Below are 19,304 nucleotides of genomic sequence, written 5' to 3' on the forward strand. Positions count from 1 at the left end.
GAGAGAGAGTGAGTCAGTCAGTCAGTGAGAGAGAGAGTGAGTCAGTCAGTGAGAGAGAGAGAGTGAGTCAGTCATTGAGAGAGAGAGTCAGTCAGTGAGAGAGAGTCAGTCAGTGAGAGAGAGTCAGTCAGTGAGAGAGAGTCAGTCAGTGAGAGAGAGTCAGTCAGTGAGAGAGAGTCAGTCAGTGAGAGAGAGTCAGTCAGTGAGAGAGAGTCAGTCAGTGAGAGAGAGTCAGTCAGTGAGAGAGAGTCAGTCAGTGAGAGAGAGTCAGTCAGTGAGAGAGAGTCAGTCAGTCAGTGAGAGAGAGTCAGTCAGTCAGTGAGAGAGAGTCAGTCAGTCAGTGAAAGAGAGTCAGTCAGTCAGTGAGAGAGGGTCAGTCAGTGTGAGAGAGTAAGTGTGAGAGAGAGAGAGTCAGTCAGTGAGAGAGCCAGTCAGTGAGAGAGTCAGTCAGTGAGAGAGTCAGTCAGTGAGAGAGTCAGTCAGTGAGAGAGTCAGTCAGTCAGTGAGAGTCAGTCAGTCAGTGAGAGAGTCAGTCAGTGAGAGAGTCAGTCAGTGAGAGAGTCAGTCAGTGAGAGAGTCAGTCAGTGAGAGAGAGTCAGTCAGTCAGTGAGAGAGAGTCAGTCAGTCAGTGAGAGAGAGTCAGTCAGTCAGTGAAAGAGAGTCAGTCAGTCAGTGAGAGAGGGTCAGTCAGTGTGAGAGAGTAAGTGTGAGAGAGAGAGAGTCAGTCAGTGAGAGAGCCAGTCAGTGAGAGAGTCAGTCAGTGAGAGAGTCAGTCAGTGAGAGAGTCAGTCAGTGAGAGAGTCAGTCAGTGAGAGTCAGTCAGTCAGTGAGAGAGTCAGTCAGTGAGAGAGTCAGTCAGTGAGAGAGTCAGTCAGTGAGAGAGTCAGTCAGTGAGAGAGTCAGTCAGTGAGAGAGTCAGTCAGTGAGAGAGTCAGTCAGTGAGAGAGTCAGTCAGTCAGTGAGAGAGGGTCAGTCAGTGAGAGAGGGTCAGTCAGTGTGAGAGTCAGTCAGTGAGAGAGTCAGTCAGTGAGAGAGTCAGTCAGTGAGAGAGTCAGTCAGTGAGAGAGTCAGTCAGTGAGAGAGTCAGTCAGTGAGAGAGTCAGTCAGTGAGAGAGTCAGTCAGTGAGAGAGAGTCAGTCAGTGAGAGAGAGTCAGTCAGTGAGAGAGAGTCAGTCAGTGAGAGAGAGTGAGTCAGTCAGTCAGTCAGAGTCAGTCAGTCAGTGAGAGAGAGTCAGTCAGTGAGAGAGAGTCAGTCAGTCAGTGAGAGAGGGTCAGTCAGTCAGTGAGAGAGGGTCAGTCAGTTAGAGAGAGTGAGTGAGTCAGTCAGTGAGAGAGAGAGAGTGAGTCAGTGAGAGAGAGAGAGAGTGAGTCAGTGAGAGAGAGAGAGAGTGAGTCAGTGAGAGAGAGAGAGAGAGTGAGTCAGTGAGAGAGAGAGTGAGTCAGTGAGAGAGAGAGAGAGAGTCAGTCAGCGAGAGAGTCAGTCAGTCAGCGAGAGAGTCAGTCAGTCAGCGAGAGAGTCAGTCAGTGAGAGAGTCAGTCAGTCAGTGAGAGAGTCAGTCAGTCAGTGAGAGAGTCAGTCAGTCAGTGAGAGAGTCAGTCAGTCAGTGAGAGAGTCAGTCAGTCAGTGAGAGAGTCAGTCAGTCAGTGAGAGAGAGTGAGTCAGTCAGTGAGAGAGAGTGAGTCAGTCAGTCAGTCAGTGAGAGTGAGTCAGTCAGTGAGAGAGAGTGAGAGAGAGTGAGTCAGTCAGTGAGAGAGAGAGAGAGAGAGAGAGGGAGTCAGTCAGTGAGAGAGAGAGTGAGTCAGTCAGTGAGAGAGAGAGAGAGAGAGTGAGTCAGTGAGAGAGAGCGAGTGAGTCAGTGAGAGAGAGTGAGAGAGAGTGAGTCAGTCAGTGAGAGAGAGAGAGAGAGTGAGTCAGTGAGAGAGAGAGAGAGTCAGTCAGCGAGAGAGTCAGTCAGTCAGTGAGAGAGAGTGAGTCAGTCAGTGAGAGTGAGTCAGTCAGTGAGAGAGAGTGAGTCAGTCAGTGAGAGAGAGAGAGAGTGAGTCAGTCAGTGAGAGAGAGAGTGAGTCAGTGAGAGAGAGAGAGAGTCAGTCAGCGAGAGAGTCAGTCAGTCAGTGAGAGAGAGTGAGTCAGTCAGTGAGAGTGAGTCAGTCAGTGAGAGAGAGTGAGTCAGTCAGTGAGAGAGAGAGAGAGTGAGTCAGTCAGTGAGAGAGAGAGTGAGTCAGTGAGAGAGAGAGAGAGTCAGTCAGCGAGAGAGTCAGTCAGTCAGTGAGAGAGAGTGAGTCAGTCAGTGAGAGTGAGTCAGTCAGTGAGAGAGAGTGAGTCAGTCAGTGAGAGAGAGAGAGAGTGAGTCAGTCAGTGAGAGAGAGAGAGTGAGTCAGTCAGTCAGTGAGAGAGAGTGAGTCAGTCAGTGAGAGAGAGAGAGAGTGAGTCAGTCAGTCAGTGAGAGAGAGAGAGAGTCAGTCAGTGAGAGAGAGAGAGAGTGAGTCAGTCAGTGAGAGAGAGAGAGAGAGAGAGTGAGTCAGTGAGAGAGAGAGAGAGAGAGAGCGAGAGTCAGTCAGCGAGAGAGTCAGTCAGTCAGCGAGAGAGTCAGTCAGTGAGAGAGTCAGTCAGTGAGAGAGTCAGTCAGTGAGAGAGTCAGTCAGTCAGTGAGAGAGTCAGTCAGTCAGTGAGAGAGTCAGTCAGTCAGTGAGAGAGTCAGTCAGTCAGTGAGAGAGTCAGTCAGTCAGTGAGAGAGTCAGTCAGTCAGTGGGAGAGTCAGTCAGTCAGTGGGAGAGAGTGAGTCAGTCAGTCAGTGAGTGAGAGTGAGTCAGTCAGTGAGAGAGAGTGAGAGAGAGTGAGTCAGTCAGTGAGAGAGAGAGAGAGAGAGAGAGTCAGTCAGTGAGAGAGAGAGTGAGTCAGTCAGTGAGAGAGAGTGAGTCAGTCAGTCAGTGAGTGAGAGTGAGTCAGTCAGTGAGAGAGAGTGAGAGAGAGTGAGTCAGTCAGTGAGAGAGAGAGAGAGAGGGAGTCAGTCAGTGAGAGAGAGAGTGAGTCAGTCAGTCAGTGAGAGAGAGAGAGAGAGAGAGAGAGAGAGAGTGAGTCAGTGAGAGAGAGTGAGAGAGAGTGAGTGAGTCAGTGAGAGAGAGAGAGAGAGTCAGTCAGTGAGAGAGAGAGTGAGTCAGTCAGTGAGAGAGAGAGAGAGTGAGTCAGTCAGTGAGAGAGAGAGTGAGTCAGTCAGTGAGAGAGAGAGAGAGTGAGTCAGTCAGTGAGAGAGAGAGAGAGTGAGTCAGTCAGTGAGAGAGAGAGTGAGTCAGTGAGAGAGAGAGTGAGTCAGTGAGAGAGAGAGAGAGAGAGAGAGTCAGTCAGCGAGAGAGTCAGTCAGTCAGTGAGAGAGAGTGAGTCAGTCAGTCAGTCAGTGAGACTGAGTCAGTCAGTGAGAGAGAGTGAGAGAGAGTGAGTCAGTCAGTCAGTGAGAGAGAGAGTGAGTCAGTCAGTGAGAGAGAGAGAGTGAGTCAGTCATTGAGAGAGAGAGTGAGTCAGTGAGAGAGAGAGAGAGAGAGAGTCAGTCAGCGAGAGAGTCAGTCAGTCAGTGAGAGAGAGTGAGTCAGTCAGTCAGTCAGTGAGAGTGAGTCAGTCAGTGAGAGAGAGTGAGTCAGTCAGTCAGTCAGTCAGTGAGAGAGAGAGAGAGAGAGAGAGAGAGAGAGTCAGTGAGAGAGAGAGAGTGAGTCAGTCAGTGAGAGAGAGAGAGTGAGTCAGTCAGTGAGAGAGAGAGTGAGTCAGTCAGTGAGAGAGAGAGAGAGAGAGTGAGTCAGTCAGTGAGAGAGAGAGAGAGAGAGAGAGAGAGTGAGTCAGTGAGAGAGAGAGAGAGAGAGAGAGAGAGTCTGTCAGCGAGAGAGTCAGTCAGCGAGAGAGTCAGTCAGTCAGCGAGAGAGTCAGTCAGTCAGTGAGAGAGTCAGTCAGTCAGTGAGAGAGTCAGTCAGTCAGTGAGAGAGTCAGTCAGTCAGTGAGAGAGTCAGTCAGTCAGTGGGAGAGTCAGTCAGTCAGTGAGAGTGAGTCAGTCAGTGAGAGAGAGTGAGTCAGTCAGTCAGTGAGAGAGAGAGAGAGAGAGAGAGAGAGAGAGAGAGAGAGTCAGTGAGAGAGAGAGAGTGAGTCAGTCAGTGAGAGAGAGAGAGTGAGTCAGTCAGTGAGAGAGAGAGTGAGTCAGTCAGTGAGAGAGAGAGAGAGAGAGAGAGTCAGTCAGTGAGAGAGAGAGAGAGTGAGTCAGTGAGAGAGAGAGAGAGAGAGAGAGAGTCAGTCAGCGAGAGAGTCAGTCAGCGAGAGAGTCAGTCAGTCAGCGAGAGAGTCAGTCAGTCAGCGAGAGAGTCAGTCAGTCAGCGAGAGAGTCAGTCAGTCAGCGAGAGAGTCAGTCAGTCAGTGAGAGAGTCAGTCAGTCAGTGAGAGAGTCAGTCAGTCAGTGAGAGAGTCAGTCAGTCAGTGAGAGAGTCAGTCAGTCAGTGAGAGAGTCAGTCAGTCAGTGAGAGAGTCAGTCAGTCAGTGAGAGAGTCAGTCAGTCAGTGGGAGAGTCAGTCAGTCAGTGGGAGAGTCAGTCAGTCAGTGGGAGAGTCAGTCAGTCAGTGGGAGAGTCAGTCAGTCAGTGGGAGAGTCAGTCAGTCAGTGGGAGAGTCAGTCAGTCAGAGGGAGAGTCAGTCAGTGGGAGAGTCAGTCAGTGAGAGTCAGTCAGTCAGTGAGAGAGTCAGTCAGTCAGTGGGAGAGTCAGTCAGTCAGTGGGAGAGTCAGTCAGTCAGTGGGAGAGTCAGTCAGTCAGTGGGAGAGTCAGTCAGTGGGAGAGTCAGTCAGTGGGAGAGTCAGTCAGTGGGAGAGTCAGTCAGTGGGAGAGTCAGTCAGTGGGAGAGTCAGTCAGTGGGAGAGTCAGTCAGTGGGAGAGTCAGTCAGTGGGAGAGTCAGTCAGTGGGAGAGTCAGTCAGTCAGTGAGAGAGAGTCAGTCAGTCAGTGAGAGAGAGTCAGTCAGTGGGAGAGTCAGTCAGTGAGAGAGTCAGTCAGTGAGAGAGTCAGTCAGTGAGAGAGAGTCAGTCAGTGAGAGAGAGTCAGTCAGTGGGAGAGTCAGTCAGTGGGAGAGTCAGTCAGTGGGAGAGTCAGTCAGTGGGAGAGTCAGTCAGTGGGAGAGTCAGTCAGTGGGAGAGTCAGTCAGTGGGAGAGTCAGTCAGTGGGAGAGTCAGTCAGTGGGAGAGTCAGTCAGTGGGAGAGTCAGTCAGTGGGAGAGTCAGTCAGTGGGAGAGTCAGTCAGTGGGAGAGTCAGTCAGTGGGAGAGTCAGTCAGTGGGAGAGTCAGTCAGTGAGAGAGTCAGTCAGTGAGAGAGTCAGTCAGTGAGAGAGAGTCAGTCAGTCAGTGAGAGAGTCAGTCAGTCAGTGAGAGAGAGTCAGTCAGTCAGTGAGAGAGAGTCAGTCAGTCAGTGAGAGAGAGTCAGTCAGTCAGTGAGAGAGAGTCAGTCAGTCAGTGAGAGAGAGTCAGTCAGTCAGTGAGAGAGAGTCAGTCAGTGAGAGAGAGTCAGTCAGTGAGAGAGAGTCAGTCAGTGAGAGAGTCAGTCAGTGAGAGAGAGTCAGTCAGTGAGAGAGAGTCAGTCAGTGAGAGAGAGTCAGTCAGTGAGAGAGAGTCAGTCAGTGAGAGAGTTAGTCAGTGTGAGAGAGAGAGAGAGAGAATCAGTCAGTCAGTGAGAGAGAGTCAGTCAGTCAGTGAGAGAGAGTCAGTCAGTGAGAGAGAGTCAGTCAGTGAGAGAGAGTCAGTCAGTGAGAGAGAGTCAGTCAGTGAGAGAGAGTCAGTCAGTGAGAGAGAGTCAGTCAGTGAGAGAGTCAGTCAGTGAGAGAGTCAGTCAGTGAGAGAGTCAGTCAGTGAGAGAGTCAGTCAGTGAGAGAGTCAGTCAGTGAGAGAGAGTCAGTCAGTGAGAGAGAGAGTCAGTCAGTGAGAGAGAGAGTCAGTCAGTCAGTGAGAGAGAGTGAGTCAGTCAGTGAGAGAGAGTGAGTCAGTCAGTGAGAGAGAGTGAGTCAGTCAGTGAGAGAGAGTGAGTCAGTCAGTGAGAGAGAGTGAGTCAGTCAGTGAGAGAGAGTGAGTCAATCAGTGAGAGAGAGTGAGTCAATCAGTGAGAGAGAGTGAGTCAGTCAGTGAGAGAGAGTGAGTCAGTCAGTGAGAGAGAGAGAGTCAGTCAGTGAGAGAGAGTGAGTCAGTTAGAGAGAGTGAGTCAGTCAGTGAGAGAGTGAGTCAGTCAGTGAGAGAGAGTGAGTCAGTCAGTGAGAGAGAGTGAGTCAGTCAGTGAGAGAGAGAGAGTCAGTCAGTGAGAGAGAGAGAGTCAGTCAGTGAGAGAGAGAGAGTCAGTCAGTGAGAGAGAGAGAGTCAGTCAGTGAGAGAGAGTCAGTCAGTGAGAGAGAGAGTCAGTCAGTGAGAGAGAGAGTCAGTCAGTGAGAGAGAGAGTCAGTCAGTGAGAGAGAGTCAGTCAGTGAGAGAGAGTCAGTCAGTGAGAGAGAGTCAGTCAGTGAGAGAGAGTCAGTCAGTGAGAGAGAGTCAGTCAGTGAGAGAGTCAGTCAGTGAGAGAGTCAGTCAGTGAGAGAGTCAGTCAGTGAGAGAGTCAGTCAGTGAGAGAGTCAGTCAGTGAGAGTGTCAGTCAGTGAGAGTGTCAGTCAGTGAGAGTGTCAGTCAGTGAGAGTGTCAGTCAGTGAGAGTGTCAGTCAGTGAGAGTGTCAGTCAGTGAGAGTCAGTCAGTGAGAGTCAGTCAGTGAGAGTGTCAGTCAGTGAGAGTCAGTCAGTGAGAGTCAGTCAGTGAGAGTCAGTCAGTGAGAGTCAGTCAGTCAGTGAGAGTCAGTCAGTCAGAGTCAGTCAGTGAGAGTCAGTCAGTGAGAGAGTCAGTCAGTGAGAGAGTCAGTCAGTGAGAGTCAGTCAGTGAGAGTCAGTCAGTGAGAGTCAGTCAGTCAGCGAGAGTCAGTCAGTGAGAGAGAGTCAGTCAGAGAGTCAGTAAGAGAGAATCAGTAAGAGAGAATCAGTAAGAGAGTCAGTCAGAGCGTCAGTCAGTCAGAGAGTCAGAGAATGAGAGCGTCAGTCAGTGAGAGAGATTGAGAGAGTTGGTCAGTGTGAGAGAGAGAGAGAGAGAGAGAGAGAGAGAGAGAGAGAATCAGTCAGTCGGTGAGAGAAAGAGTCAGTCAGAGAGAGTCAGTGAGAAAGCCAGTCAGTGAGAGTGAGAGTCAGTGAGAGAGAGTGAGAGTCAGTGAGAGAGAGTGAGAGTCAGTGAGAGAGAGTGAGAGTCAGTGAGAGAGAGTGAGAGTCAGTGAGAGAGAGTGAGAGTCAGTGAGAGAGAGTGAGAGTCAGTGAGAGAGAGTGAGAGTCAGTGAGAGAGAGTGAGAGTCAGTGAGAGAGAGTGAGAGTCAGTGAGAGAGAGTGAGGGTCAGTGAGTGAGAGTCAGTCAGTCAGTGAGTCAGTCAGTCAGTGAGAGAGTCAGTCAGTCAGTGAGAGAGTCAGTCAGTCAGTGAGAGAGTCAGTCAGTCAGTGAGAGAGTCAGTCAGTCAGTGAGAGAGTCAGTCAGTGAGAGAGTCAGTCAGTCAGTGAGAGAGTCAGTCAGTCAGTGAGAGAGTCAGTCAGTCAGTGAGAGAGTCAGTCAGTCAGTGAGAGAGTCAGTCAGTCAGTGGGAGAGTCAGTCAGTCAGTGGGAGAGTCAGTCAGTCAGTGGGAGAGTCAGTCAGTCAGTGGGAGAGTCAGTCAGTCAGTGGGAGAGTCAGTCAGTCAGTGGGAGAGTCAGTCAGTGGGAGAGACAGTCAGTGAGAGAGCCAGTCAGTGAGAGAGCCAGTCAGTGAGAGAGCCAGTCAGTGAGAGAGCCAGTCAGTGAGAGAGCCAGTCAGTGAGAGAGCCAGTCAGTGAGAGAGCCAGTCAGTGAGAGAGCCAGTCAGTGAGAGTGCTAGTGAGAGAGTCAGTGAGAGTGCTAGTGAGAGAGTCAGTGAGAGTCAGTGAGAGAGAGTGAGAGTCAGTCAGAGAGAGTGAGAGTCAGTGAGAGTCAGTGAGAGAGAGTGAGTCAGTGAGAGAGAGTGAGTCAGTGAGAGAGAGTGAGAGTCAGTGAGAGAGAGTGAGAGTCAGTGAGAGAGAGTGAGAGTCAGTGAGAGAGAGTGAGAGTCAGTGAGAGAGAGTGAGAGTCAGTGAGAGAGAGTGAGAGTCAGTCAGTCAGTGAGAGAGGCAGTCAGTCAGAGAGTCAGTCAGAGAGAAAGAGTGAGAGAGTCAGTCATTTAGTCAGTCAGGCAGTGAGAGAGAGAGTGAGTCAGAGAGTCAGTAAGAGAGAGTCAGTCAGAGTCAGTCAGAGAGAGTCAGTCAGAGTCAGTCAGAGCGTCAGTCAGAGTCAGAGAGTGAGAGCGTCAGTCAGTGAGAGAGAGATTGAGAGAGTCAGTCAGTGAGAGAGAGAGAGAGATTGAGAGAGTCAGTCAGTGAGAGAGAGAGAGAGAGATTGAGAGAGTTAGTCAGTGTGAGAGAGAGAGAGAGAGAATCAGTCAGTCGGTGAGAGAAAGAGTCAGTCAGAGAGAGTCAGTGAGAAAGCCAGTCAGTGAGAGAGCCAGTCAGTGAGAGAGAGTGAGAGTCAGTGAGAGAGAGTGAGAGTCAGTGAGAGAGAGTGAGAGTCAGTGAGAGAGAGTGAGAGTCAGTGAGAGAGAGTGAGAGTCAGTGAGAGAGAGTGAGAGTCAGTGAGTGAGAGTCAGTCAGTCAGTCAGTCAGAGAGTCAGTCAGTCAGAGAGTCAGTCAGTCAGAGAGTCAGTCAGTCAGAGAGTCAGTCAGTCAGAGAGTCAGTCAGTCAGAGAGTCAGTCAGTCAGAGAGTCAGTCAGTCAGAGAGAAAGAGTGAGAGAGTCAGTCATTTAGTCAGTCAGGCAGTGAGAGAGTGAGAGTCAGTCATTTAGTCAGTCAGTCACTGAGAGAGAGTGAGAGTTAGTCACTCAGTCAGTGAGAGAGTCAGTCAGTGAGAGAGTCAGTCAGTGAGAGAGTCAGTCAGTGAGAGAGTCAGTCAGAGTGTCAGTCAGTCAGAGTGTCAGTCAGTCAGAGAGTCAGTCAGTCAGAGAGTCAGTCAGTCAGAGAGTCAGTCAGTCAGAGAGTCAGTCAGTCAGAGAGTCAGTCAGTCAGAGAGTCAGTCAGTCAGAGAGTCAGTCAGTCAGAGAGTCAGTCAGTCAGAGAGTCAGTCAGTCAGTGAGAGAGTCAGTCAGTCAGTGAGAGAGTCAGTCAGTCAGTCAGTGAGAGAGTCAGTCAGTGAGAGAGTCAGTCAGTCAGTGAGAGAATCAGTCAGTCGGTGAGAGAAAGAGTCAGTCAGAGAGAGTCAGTGAGAAAGCCAGTCAGTGAGAGTGAGAGTCAGTGAGAGAGAGTGAGAGTCAGTGAGAGAGAGTGAGAGTCAGTGAGAGAGAGTGAGAGTCAGTGAGAGAGAGTGAGAGTCAGTGAGAGAGAGTGAGAGTCAGTGAGAGAGAGTGAGAGTCAGTGAGAGAGAGTGAGAGTCAGTGAGAGAGAGTGAGAGTCAGTGAGAGAGAGTGAGAGTCAGTGAGAGAGAGTGAGAGTCAGTGAGAGAGAGTGAGGGTCAGTGAGTGAGAGTCAGTCAGTCAGTGAGTCAGTCAGTCAGTGAGAGAGTCAGTCAGTCAGTGAGAGAGTCAGTCAGTCAGTGAGAGAGTCAGTCAGTCAGTGAGAGAGTCAGTCAGTCAGTGGGAGAGTCAGTCAGTCAGTGGGAGAGTCAGTCAGTCAGTGGGAGAGTCAGTCAGTCAGTGGGAGAGTCAGTCAGTCAGTGGGAGAGTCAGTCAGTCAGTGGGAGAGTCAGTCAGTGGGAGAGACAGTCAGTGAGAGAGCCAGTCAGTGAGAGAGCCAGTCAGTGAGAGAGCCAGTCAGTGAGAGAGCCAGTCAGTGAGAGAGCCAGTCAGTGAGAGAGCCAGTCAGTGAGAGAGCCAGTCAGTGAGAGAGCCAGTCAGTGAGAGTGCTAGTGAGTGAGAGTGCTAGTGAGAGAGTCAGTGAGAGTGCTAGTGAGAGAGTCAGTGAGAGTCAGTGAGAGAGAGTGAGAGTCAGTCAGAGAGAGTGAGAGTCAGTGAGAGTCAGTGAGAGAGAGTGAGTCAGTGAGAGAGAGTGAGTCAGTGAGAGAGAGTGAGAGTCAGTGAGAGAGAGTGAGAGTCAGTGAGAGAGAGTGAGAGTCAGTGAGAGAGAGTGAGAGTCAGTGAGAGAGAGTGAGAGTCAGTCAGTCAGTGAGAGAGGCAGTCAGTCAGAGAGTCAGTCAGAGAGAAAGAGTGAGAGAGTCAGTCATTTAGTCAGTCAGGCAGTGAGAGAGAGAGTGAGTCAGAGAGTCAGTAAGAGAGAGTCAGTCAGAGTCAGTCAGAGAGAGTCAGTCAGAGTCAGTCAGAGCGTCAGTCAGAGTCAGAGAGTGAGAGCGTCAGTCAGTGAGAGAGAGATTGAGAGAGTCAGTCAGTGAGAGAGAGAGAGAGATTGAGAGAGTCAGTCAGTGAGAGAGAGAGAGAGAGATTGAGAGAGTTAGTCAGTGTGAGAGAGAGAGAGAGAGAATCAGTCAGTCGGTGAGAGAAAGAGTCAGTCAGAGAGAGTCAGTGAGAAAGCCAGTCAGTGAGAGAGCCAGTCAGTGAGAGAGAGTGAGAGTCAGTGAGAGAGAGTGAGAGTCAGTGAGAGAGAGTGAGAGTCAGTGAGAGAGAGTGAGAGTCAGTGAGAGAGAGTGAGAGTCAGTGAGAGAGAGTGAGAGTCAGTGAGTGAGAGTCAGTCAGTCAGTCAGTCAGAGAGTCAGTCAGTCAGAGAGTCAGTCAGTCAGAGAGTCAGTCAGTCAGAGAGTCAGTCAGTCAGAGAGTCAGTCAGTCAGAGAGTCAGTCAGTCAGAGAGTCAGTCAGAGAGAAAGAGTGAGAGAGTCAGTCATTTAGTCAGTCAGGCAGTGAGAGAGTGAGAGAGTCAGTCATTTAGTCAGTCAGTCACTGAGAGAGAGTGAGAGTTAGTCACTCAGTCAGTGAGAGAGTCAGTCAGTGAGAGAGTCAGTCAGTGAGAGAGTCAGTCAGTGAGAGAGTCAGTCAGTGAGAGAGTCAGTCAGTGAGAGAGTCAGTCAGAGTGTCAGTCAGTCAGAGTGTCAGTCAGTCAGAGAGTCAGTCAGTCAGAGAGTCAGTCAGTCAGAGAGTCAGTCAGTCAGAGAGTCAGTCAGAGAGTCAGTCAGTCAGAGAGAGAGTCAGTCAGAGAGAGAGTCAGTCAGTCAGTGAGAGAGTCAGTCAGTCAGTCAGTCAGTGAGAGAGTCAGTCAGTGAGAGAGTCAGTCAGTCAGTGAGAGAGTCAGTCAGTCAGTGAGAGAGTCAGTCAGTCAGTGAGAGAGTCAGTCAGTCAGTGAGAGAGTCAGTCAGTCAGTGAGAGAGTCAGTCAGTCAGTGAGAGAGTCAGTCAGTCAGTGAGAGAGTCAGTCAGTCAGTGAGAGAGTCAGTCAGTCAGTGAGAGAGTCAGTCAGTCAGTGAGAGAGTCAGTCAGTCAGTGAGGGAGAGTCAGTCAGTCAGTGAGGGAGAGTCAGTCAGTCAGTGAGGGAGAGTCAGTCAGTCAGTGGGGGAGAGTCAGTCAGTCAGTGGGGGAGAGTCAGTCAGTCAGTGGGGGAGAGTCAGTCAGTGGGAGAGTCAGTCAGTGGGAGAGTCAGTCAGTGGGAGAGTCAGTCAGTGGGAGAGTCAGTCAGTGGGAGAGTCAGTCAGTGGGAGAGTCAGTCAGTGGAGAGTCAGTCAGTGGGAGAGTCAGTCAGTGGGAGAGTCAGTCAGTGGGAGAGTCAGTCAGTGGGAGAGTCAGTCAGTCAGTGAGATTCAGTCAGTGAGAGTCAGTCAGTGAGAGAGAGTGAGTCAGAGAGTCAGTAAGAGAGAGTCAGTAAGAGAGAGTCAGTCAGAGAGTCAGTCAGAGAGTCAGTCAGAGAGTCAGTCAGAGAGTCAAGTCAGAGAGTCAGTCAGAGAGTCAGTCAGAGAGTCAGTCAGAGAGTCAGTCAGAGAGTCAGTGAGAGAGAGTCAGTCAGAGCGTCAGTCAGTCAGAGAGTCAGAGAATGAAGAGAGAGAGAGAGAGAGAGAGAGAGAGAATGAAGAGAGAGAGAGAGAGAGAGAGAGAGAGAGAGAGAGAGAGAGAGAGAGAGAGAGAGAGAGAGAGAGAGAGAGAGAGAGAGAGAGAGAGAGAGAGAATGAGTCAGTCAGTGAGAGAAAGAGTCAGTGAGAGAGTCAGTCGGAGAGAGACCAGTCGGAGAGAGAGCCAGTCGGAGAGAGAGCCAGTCGAGAGAGAGCCAGTCGGAGAGAGAGCCAGTCGGAGAGAGAGCCAGTCGGAGAGAGAGCCAGTCGGAGAGAGAGCCAGTCGGAGAGAGAGCCAGTCGGAGAGAGAGCCAGTCGGAGAGAGAGCCAGTCAGTGAGAGAGCCAGTCAGTGAGAGAGCCAGTCAGTGAGAGAGCCAGTCAGTGAGAGAGCCAGTCAGTGAGAGAGCCAGTCAGTGAGAGAGCCAGTCAGTGAGAGAGCCAGTCAGTGAGAGAGCCAGTCAGTGAGAGAGCCAGTCAGTGAGTGAGAGTGAGTCAGTGAGTGAGAGTGAGTCAGTGAGAGAGAGTGAGTCAGTGAGAGAGCCAGTCAGTGAGAGAGTCAGGCAGTGAGAGAGTCAGTCAGTGAGAGAGTCAGTCAGTGAGAGAGTCAGTCAGTGAGAGAGTCAGTCAGTGAGAGAGTCAGTCAGTGAGAGAGTCAGTCAGTGAGAGAGTCAGTCAGTGAGAGAGTCAGTCAGTGAGAGAGTCAGTCAGTGTGAGAGTGAGTCAGTGTGAGAGTGAGTCAGTGTGAGAGAGAGCCAGTCAGTGAGAGAGCCAGTCAGTGAGAGAGCCAGTCAGTGACGAGAGCCAGTCAGTGGGGCGGTCATGGAGCCAGTCAGTGAGAGAGCCAGTCAGTGAGAGAGCCCAGTCAGTGAGAGAGCCAGTCAGTGAGAGAGCCAGTCAGTGAGAGAGCCAGTCAGTGAGAGAGCCAGTCAGTGAGAGAGCCAGTCAGTGAGAGAGCCAGTCAGTGAGAGAGCCAGTCAGTGAGAGAGCCAGTCAGTGAGAGAGCCAGTCAGTGAGAGAGCCAGTCAGTGAGAGTGAGTCAGTGAGAGAGAGTGAGTCAGTGAGAGAGAGTGAGTCAGTGAGAGAGAGTGAGTCAGTGAGAGAGAGCCAGTCAGTGAGAGAGCCAGTCAGTGAGAGAGCCAGTCAGTGAGAGAGCCAGTCAGTGAGAGAGCCAGTCAGTGAGAGAGGCAGTCAGTGAGAGAGGCAGTCAGTGAGAGAGGCAGTCAGTGAGAGAGCCAGTCAGTGAGAGAGCCAGTCAGTGAGAGAGCCAGTCAGTGAGAAAGCCAGTCAGTGAGAAAGCCAGTCAGTGAGAGAGCCAGTCAGTGAGAAAGCCAGTCAGTGAGAGAGCCAGTCAGTGAGAGAGCCAGTCAGTGAGAGAGCCAGTCAGTGAGAGAGTCAGTCAGTGAGAGAGTCAGTCAGTGAGAGAGTCAGTCAGTGAGAGAGTCAGTCAGAGAGAGAGTCAGTCAGAGAGAGAGAGAGAGATAGAGAGAGAGAGAGAATCAGTCAGTCGGTGAGAGAAAGAGTCAGTTCAGAGAGAGTCAGTGAGAGAGCCAGTCAGTGAGAGAGCCAGTCAGTGAGAGAGCCAGTCAGTGAGAGTCAGTGAGAGTCAGTGAGAGTCAGTGAGAGTCAGTGAGAGTCAGTGAGAGAGAGTGAGAGTCAGTGAGAGAGAGTGAGAGTCAGTGAGAGGGAGTGAGAGTCAGTCAGTCAGTGAGAGTCAGTCAGTCAGAGAGTCAGTCAGAGAGAAAGAGTGAGAGAGTCAGTCATTTAGTCAGTCAAACAGTGAGAGAGAGAGTGAGTCAGAGAGTCAGTAAGAGAGAGTCAGTCAGAGTCAGTCAGAGTCAGAGAGTGAGAGCGTAAGTCAGTGAGAGAGAGATTGAGAGAGTCAGTCAGAGAGAGAGAGAGAGAGATTGAGAGAGTTAGTCAGTGAGAGAGAGAGAGATAGAGAGAGAGAGAGAGAATCAGTCAGTCGGTGAGAGAAAGAGTCAGTCAGAGAGAGTCAGTGAGAGAGCCAGTCAGTGAGAGAGCCAGTCAGTGAGAGAGCCAGTCAGTGAGAGAGCCAGTCAGTGAGAGAGCCAGTCAGTGAGAGAGCCAGTCAGTGAGGATGAGAGCCAGTGAGAGAGAGTGAGAGTCAGTGAGAGAGAGTGAGAGTCAGTGAGAGAGAGTGAGAGTCAGTGAGAGAGAGTGAGAGTCAGTGAGAGAGAGTGAGAGTCAGTGAGTGAGAGTCAGTCAGTCAGTGAGAGAGTCAGTCAGTCAGAGAGTCAGTCAGAGAGAAAGAGTGAGAGAGTCAGTCAGTCAGAGAGAAAGAGTGAGAGAGTCAGTCATTTAGTCAGTCAGGCAGTGAGAGAGTGAGAGAGTCAGTCATTTAGTCAGTCAGGCAGTGAGAGAGTGAGAGAGTCAGTCAGTCATTTAGTCAGTCAGTCACTGAGAGAGAGTGAGAGTTAGTCACTCAGTCAGTCAGAGAGTCAGTCAGTCAGAGAGTCAGTCAGTCAGTCAGAGAGTCAGTCAGTCAGAGTCAGTCAGTCAGAGAGAGAGAGTGAAAGAGAGAGAGTCAGTCATTTAGTCAGTCAGAGAGAGAGAGTGAAAGAGAGAGTCAGTCATTTAGTCAGTCAGTAAGAGAGAGAGAGAGTCAGTCAGTGAGAGAGTCAGTCAGTCAGTGAGAGAGTCAGTCAGTCAGTCAGTGAGAGAGTCAGTCAGTCAGTGAGAGAGTCAGTCAGTCAGTGAGAGAGTCAGTCAGTCAGTGAGAGAGTCAGTCAGTCAGTGAGAGAGTCCAGTCAGTCAGTGAGAGAGTCAGTCAGTGAGAGAGTCAGTCAGTGAGAGAGTCAGTCAGTGAGAGAGTCAGTCAGTGAGAGAGAGTCAGTCAGTGAGAGAGAGTGAGTCAGTCAGTGAGAGAGAGTGAGTCAGTCAGTGAGAGAGAGTGAGTCAGTCAGTGAGAGAGAATGAGTCAGTGAGAGAGAGTGAGTCAGTCAGTCAGTGAGAGAGAGTGAGTCAGTCAGTCAGTGAGAGAGAGTGAGTCAGTCAGTCAGTGAGAGAGAGTGAGTCAGTCAGTGAGAGAGAGTGAGTCAGTCAGTGAGAGAGAGTGAGTCAGTCAGTGAGAGAGAGTGAGTCAGTCAGTGAGAGAGAGTGAGTCAGTCAGTGAGAGAGAGTGAGTCAGTCAGTGAGAGAGAGTGAGTCAGTCAGTGAGAGAGAGTGAGTCAGTCAGTGAGAGAGAGTGAGTCAGTCAGTGAGAGAGAGTGAGTCAGTCAGTGAGAGAGAGTGAGTCAGTCAGTGAGAGAGAGTGAGTCAATCAGTGAGAGAGTGAGTCAGTCAGTGAGAGAGAGTGAGTCAGTCAGGGAGAGAGAGTGAGTCAGTGAGAGAGAGTCAGTCAATGACAGAGAGTCAGTCAGTCAGTGAGAGAGAGTCAGTCAGTGAGAGAGAGTCAGTCAGTGAGAGTGAGTCAGTCAGTGAGAGAGAGTGAGTCAGTCAGTGAGAGAGAGTGAGTCAGTCAGTGAGAGAGAATGAGTCAGTGAGAGAGAGTGAGTCAGTCAGTGAGAGAGAGTGAGTCAGTCAGTGAGAGAGAGTGAGTCAGTCAGTGAGAGAGAGTGAGTCAGTCAGTGAGAGAGAGTGAGTCAGTCAGTGAGAGAGAGTGAGTCAGTCAGTGAGAGAGAGTGAGTCAGTCAGTGAGAGAGAGTGAGTCAGTCAGTGAGAGAGAGTGAGTCAGTCAGTGAGAGAGAGTGAGTCAGTCAGGGAGAGAGAGTGAGTCAGTGAGAGAGAGTCAGTCAATGACAGAGAGTCAGTCAGTCAGTGAGAGAGAGTCAGTCAGTGAGAGAGAGTCAGTCAGTGAGAGAGAGTCAGTCAATGAAAGAGAGTCAGTCAGTCAGTGAGAGAGAGTCAGTCAGTGAGAGAGAGTCAGTCAGTGAGAGAGAGTCAGTCAGTGAGAGAGAGTCAGTCAGTGAGAGAGAGTCAGTCAATGAAAGAGAGTCAGTCAGTCAGTGAGAGGTGAGTCAGTCAGTGAGAGAGAGTCAGTCAGTGAGAGAGAGTCAGTCAATGAAAAGAGAGTCAGTCAGTCAGTGAGAGAGAGTCAGTCAGTGAGAGAGAGTCAGTCAGTGAGAGAGAGTCAGTCAGTGAGAGAGAGTCCAGTCAGTGAGAGAGAGTCAGTCAATGAAAGAGAGTCAGTCAATGAAAGAGAGTCAGTCAATGAAAGAGAGTCAGTCAGTCAGTGAGAGAGAGTCAGTCAGTGAGAGAGAGTCAGTCAGTGAGAGAGAGTCAGTCAGTGAGAGAGAGTCAGTCAGTGAGAGAGAGTCAGTCAGTGAGAGAGAGTCAGTCAATGAGAGAGTCAGTCAGTCAGTGTGAGAGTCAGTGAGAGAGAGAGAGTGAGTCAGTCAGTGAGAGAGAGTCAGTCAGTGAGAGAGAGAGAGAGAGAGAGAGAGAGAGAGTGAGTCAGTCAGTGAGAGAGAGAGTGAGTCAGTCAGTGAGAGAGAGTGAGTCAGTCAGTGAGAGAGAGTGAGTCATTCAGTGAGAGAGAGTGAGTCAGTCAGTGAGAGAGAGTGAGTCAGTTAGAGAGAGTGAGTCAGTCAGTCAGTTAGAGAGAGGAGGTCAGTCAGTGAGAGAGTGAGTCAGTCAGTGAGAGAGAGTGAGTCAGTCAGTGAGAGAGAGTGAGTCAGTCAGTGAGAGAGAGAGAGTCAGTCAGTGAGAGAGAGAGAGTCAGTCAGTGAGAGAGAGAGTCAGTCAGTGAGAGAGAGAGTCAGTCAGTGAGAGAGAGAGTCAGTCAGTGAGAGAGAGTCAGTCAGTGAGAGAGAGTCAGTCAGTGAGAGAGTCAGTCAGTGAGAGAGTCAGTCAGTGAGAGAGTCAGTCAGTGAGAGAGTCAGTCAGTGAGAGTGTCAGTCAGTGAGAGTGCAGTCAGTGAGAGTGTCAGTCAGTGAGAGTGTCAGTCAGTGAGAGTGTCAGTCAGTGAGAGTGTCAGTCAGTGAGAGTGTCAGTCAGTGAGAGTGTCAGTCAGTGAGAGTGTCAGTCAGTGAGAGTGTCAGTCGGTGAGAGTGTCAGTCAGTGAGAGTCAGTCAGTGAGAGTGTCAGTCAGTGAGAGTCAGTCAGTGAGAGTCAGTCAGTCAGTGAGAGTCAGTCAGTGAGAGTCAGTCAGTCAGAGTCAGTCAGTGAGAGTCAGTCAGTGAGAGAGTCAGTCAGTGAGAGTCAGTCAGTGAGAGTCAGTTCAGTGAGAGTCAGTCAGTGAGAGTCAGTCAGTCAGCGAGAGTCAGTCAGTGAGAGAGAGTCAGTCAGAGAGTCAGTAAGAGAGAATCAGTAAGAGAGAATCAGTAAGAGAGTCAGTCAGAGCGTCAGTCAGTCAGAGAGTCAGAGAATGAGAGCGTCAGTCAGTGAGAGAGATTGAGAGAGTTGGTCAGTGTGAGAGAGAGAGAGAGAGAGAGAGAGAGAGAGAGAGAGAGAGAGAATCAGTCAGTCGGTGAGAGAAAGAGTCAGTCAGAGAGAGTCAGTGAGAAAGCCAGTCAGTGAGAGAGCCAGTCAGTGAGAGTGAGAGTCAGTGAGAGAGAGTGAGAGTCAGTGAGAGAGAGTGAGAGTCAGTGAGAGAGAGTGAGAGTCAGTGAGAGAGAGTGAGAGTCAGTGAGAGAGAGTGAGAGTCAGTGAGAGAGAGTGAGAGTCAGTGAGAGAGAGTGAGAGTCAGTGAGAGAGAGTGAGAGTCAGTGAGAGAGAGTGAGAGTCAGTGAGAGAGAGTGAGGGTCAGTGAGTGAGAGTCAGTCAGTCAGTGAGTCAGTCAGTCAGTGAGAGAGTCAGTCAGTGAGAGAGTCAGTCAGTCAGTGAGAGAGTCAGTCAGTCAGTGAGAGAGTCAGTCAGTCAGTGAGAGAGTCAGTCAGTCAGTGAGAGAGTCAGTCAGTCAGTGAGAGAGTCAGTCAGTCCAGTGAGAGAGTCAGTCAGTCAGTGAGAGAGTCAGTCAGTCAGTGAGAGAGTCAGTCAGTCAGTGAGAGAGTCAGTCAGTCAGTGAGAGAGTCAGTCAGTCAGTGAGAGTCAGTCAGTCAGTGAGAGAGTCAGTCAGTCAGTGGGGAAGTCAGTCAGTCAGTGGGAGAGTCAGTCAGTCAGTGGGAGAGTCAGTCAGTCAGTGGGAGAGTCAGTCAGTCAGTGGGAGAGTCAGTCAGTCAGTGGTGAGAGTCAGTCAGTCAGTGGGAGAGTCAGTCAGTGGGAGAGCCAGTCAGTGAGAGAGCCAGTCAGTGAGAGAGCCAGTCAGTGAGAGAGCCAGTCAGTGAGAGAGCCAGTCAGTGAGAGAGCCAGTCAGTGAGAGAGCCAGTCAGTGAGAGAGCCAGTCAGTGAGAGAGCCAGTCAGTGAGAGAGCCAGTCAGTGAGAGTGCTAGTGAGAGAGTCAGTGAGAGTGCTAGTGAGAGAGTCAGTGAGAGTCAGTGAGAGAGAGTGAGAGTCAGTCAGAGAGAGTGAGAGTCAGTGAGAGTCAGTGAGAGAGAGTGAGTCAGTGAGAGAGAGTGAGAGTCAGTGAGAGAGAGTGAGAGTCAGTGAGAGAGAGTGAGAGTCAGTGAGAGAGAGTGAGAGTCAGTGAGAGAGAGTGAGAGTCAGTGAGAGAGAGTGAGAGTCAGTGAGAGAGAGTGAGAGTCAGTGAGAGAGAGTGAGAGTCAGTCAGTGAGAGAGGCAGTCAGTCAGAGAGTCAGTCAGAGAGAAAGAGTGAGAGAGTCAGTCATTAAGTCAGTCAGGCAGTGAGAGAGAGAGTGAGTCAGAGAGTCAGTAAGAGAGAGTCCAGTCAGAGTCAGTCAGAGAGAGTCAGTCAGAGTCAGTCAGAGCGTCAGTCAGAGTCAGAGAGTGAGAGCGTCAGTGAGAGAGAGATTGAGAGAGTCAGTCAGTGAGAGAGAGAGAGAGATTGAGAGAGTCAGTCAGTGAGAGAGAGAGAGAGAGATTGAGAGAGTTAGTCAGTGTGAGAGAGAGAGAGAGAGAATCAGTCAGTCGGTGAGAGAAAGAGTCAGTCAGAGAGAGTCAGTGAGAAAGCCATCAGTGAGAGAGCCAGTCAGTGAGAGAGAGTGAGAGTCAGTGAGAGAGAGTGAGAGTCAGTGAGAGAGAGTGAGAGTCAGTGAGAGAGAGTGAGAGTCAGTGAGAGAGAGTGAGAGTCAGTGAGAGAGGGTGAGAGTCAGTGAGAGAGAGTGAGAGTCAGTGAGAGAGAGTGAGAGTCAGTGAGAGAGAGTGAGAGTCAGTGAGGTGAGGGGAGTCAGGGGTCCAGTCATCAGACAGAGAGTCAGTCAGTCAGAGAGTCAGTCAGTCAGAGAGTCAGTCAGTCAGAGAGTCAGTCAGTCAGAGAGTCAGTCA

At 50.7% G+C, this 19,304-nt stretch overlaps 1 protein-coding gene across 3 annotated transcripts in view; it reads right to left on the reverse strand.

The window, feature by feature from the left end:
* The window catches only part of SUPT5H (SPT5 homolog, DSIF elongation factor subunit), a 387,057-nt gene that overhangs the window by 319,208 nt on the left and 48,545 nt on the right, over positions 1-19,304 (reverse strand). The gene's annotated exons all lie outside the window — the stretch shown is intronic.

This window comes from Lissotriton helveticus, chromosome 9 (assembly GCF_964261635.1).
Source record: "Lissotriton helveticus chromosome 9, aLisHel1.1, whole genome shotgun sequence".
NCBI classification, from domain to species: Eukaryota; Metazoa; Chordata; class Amphibia; order Caudata; family Salamandridae; genus Lissotriton; species Lissotriton helveticus.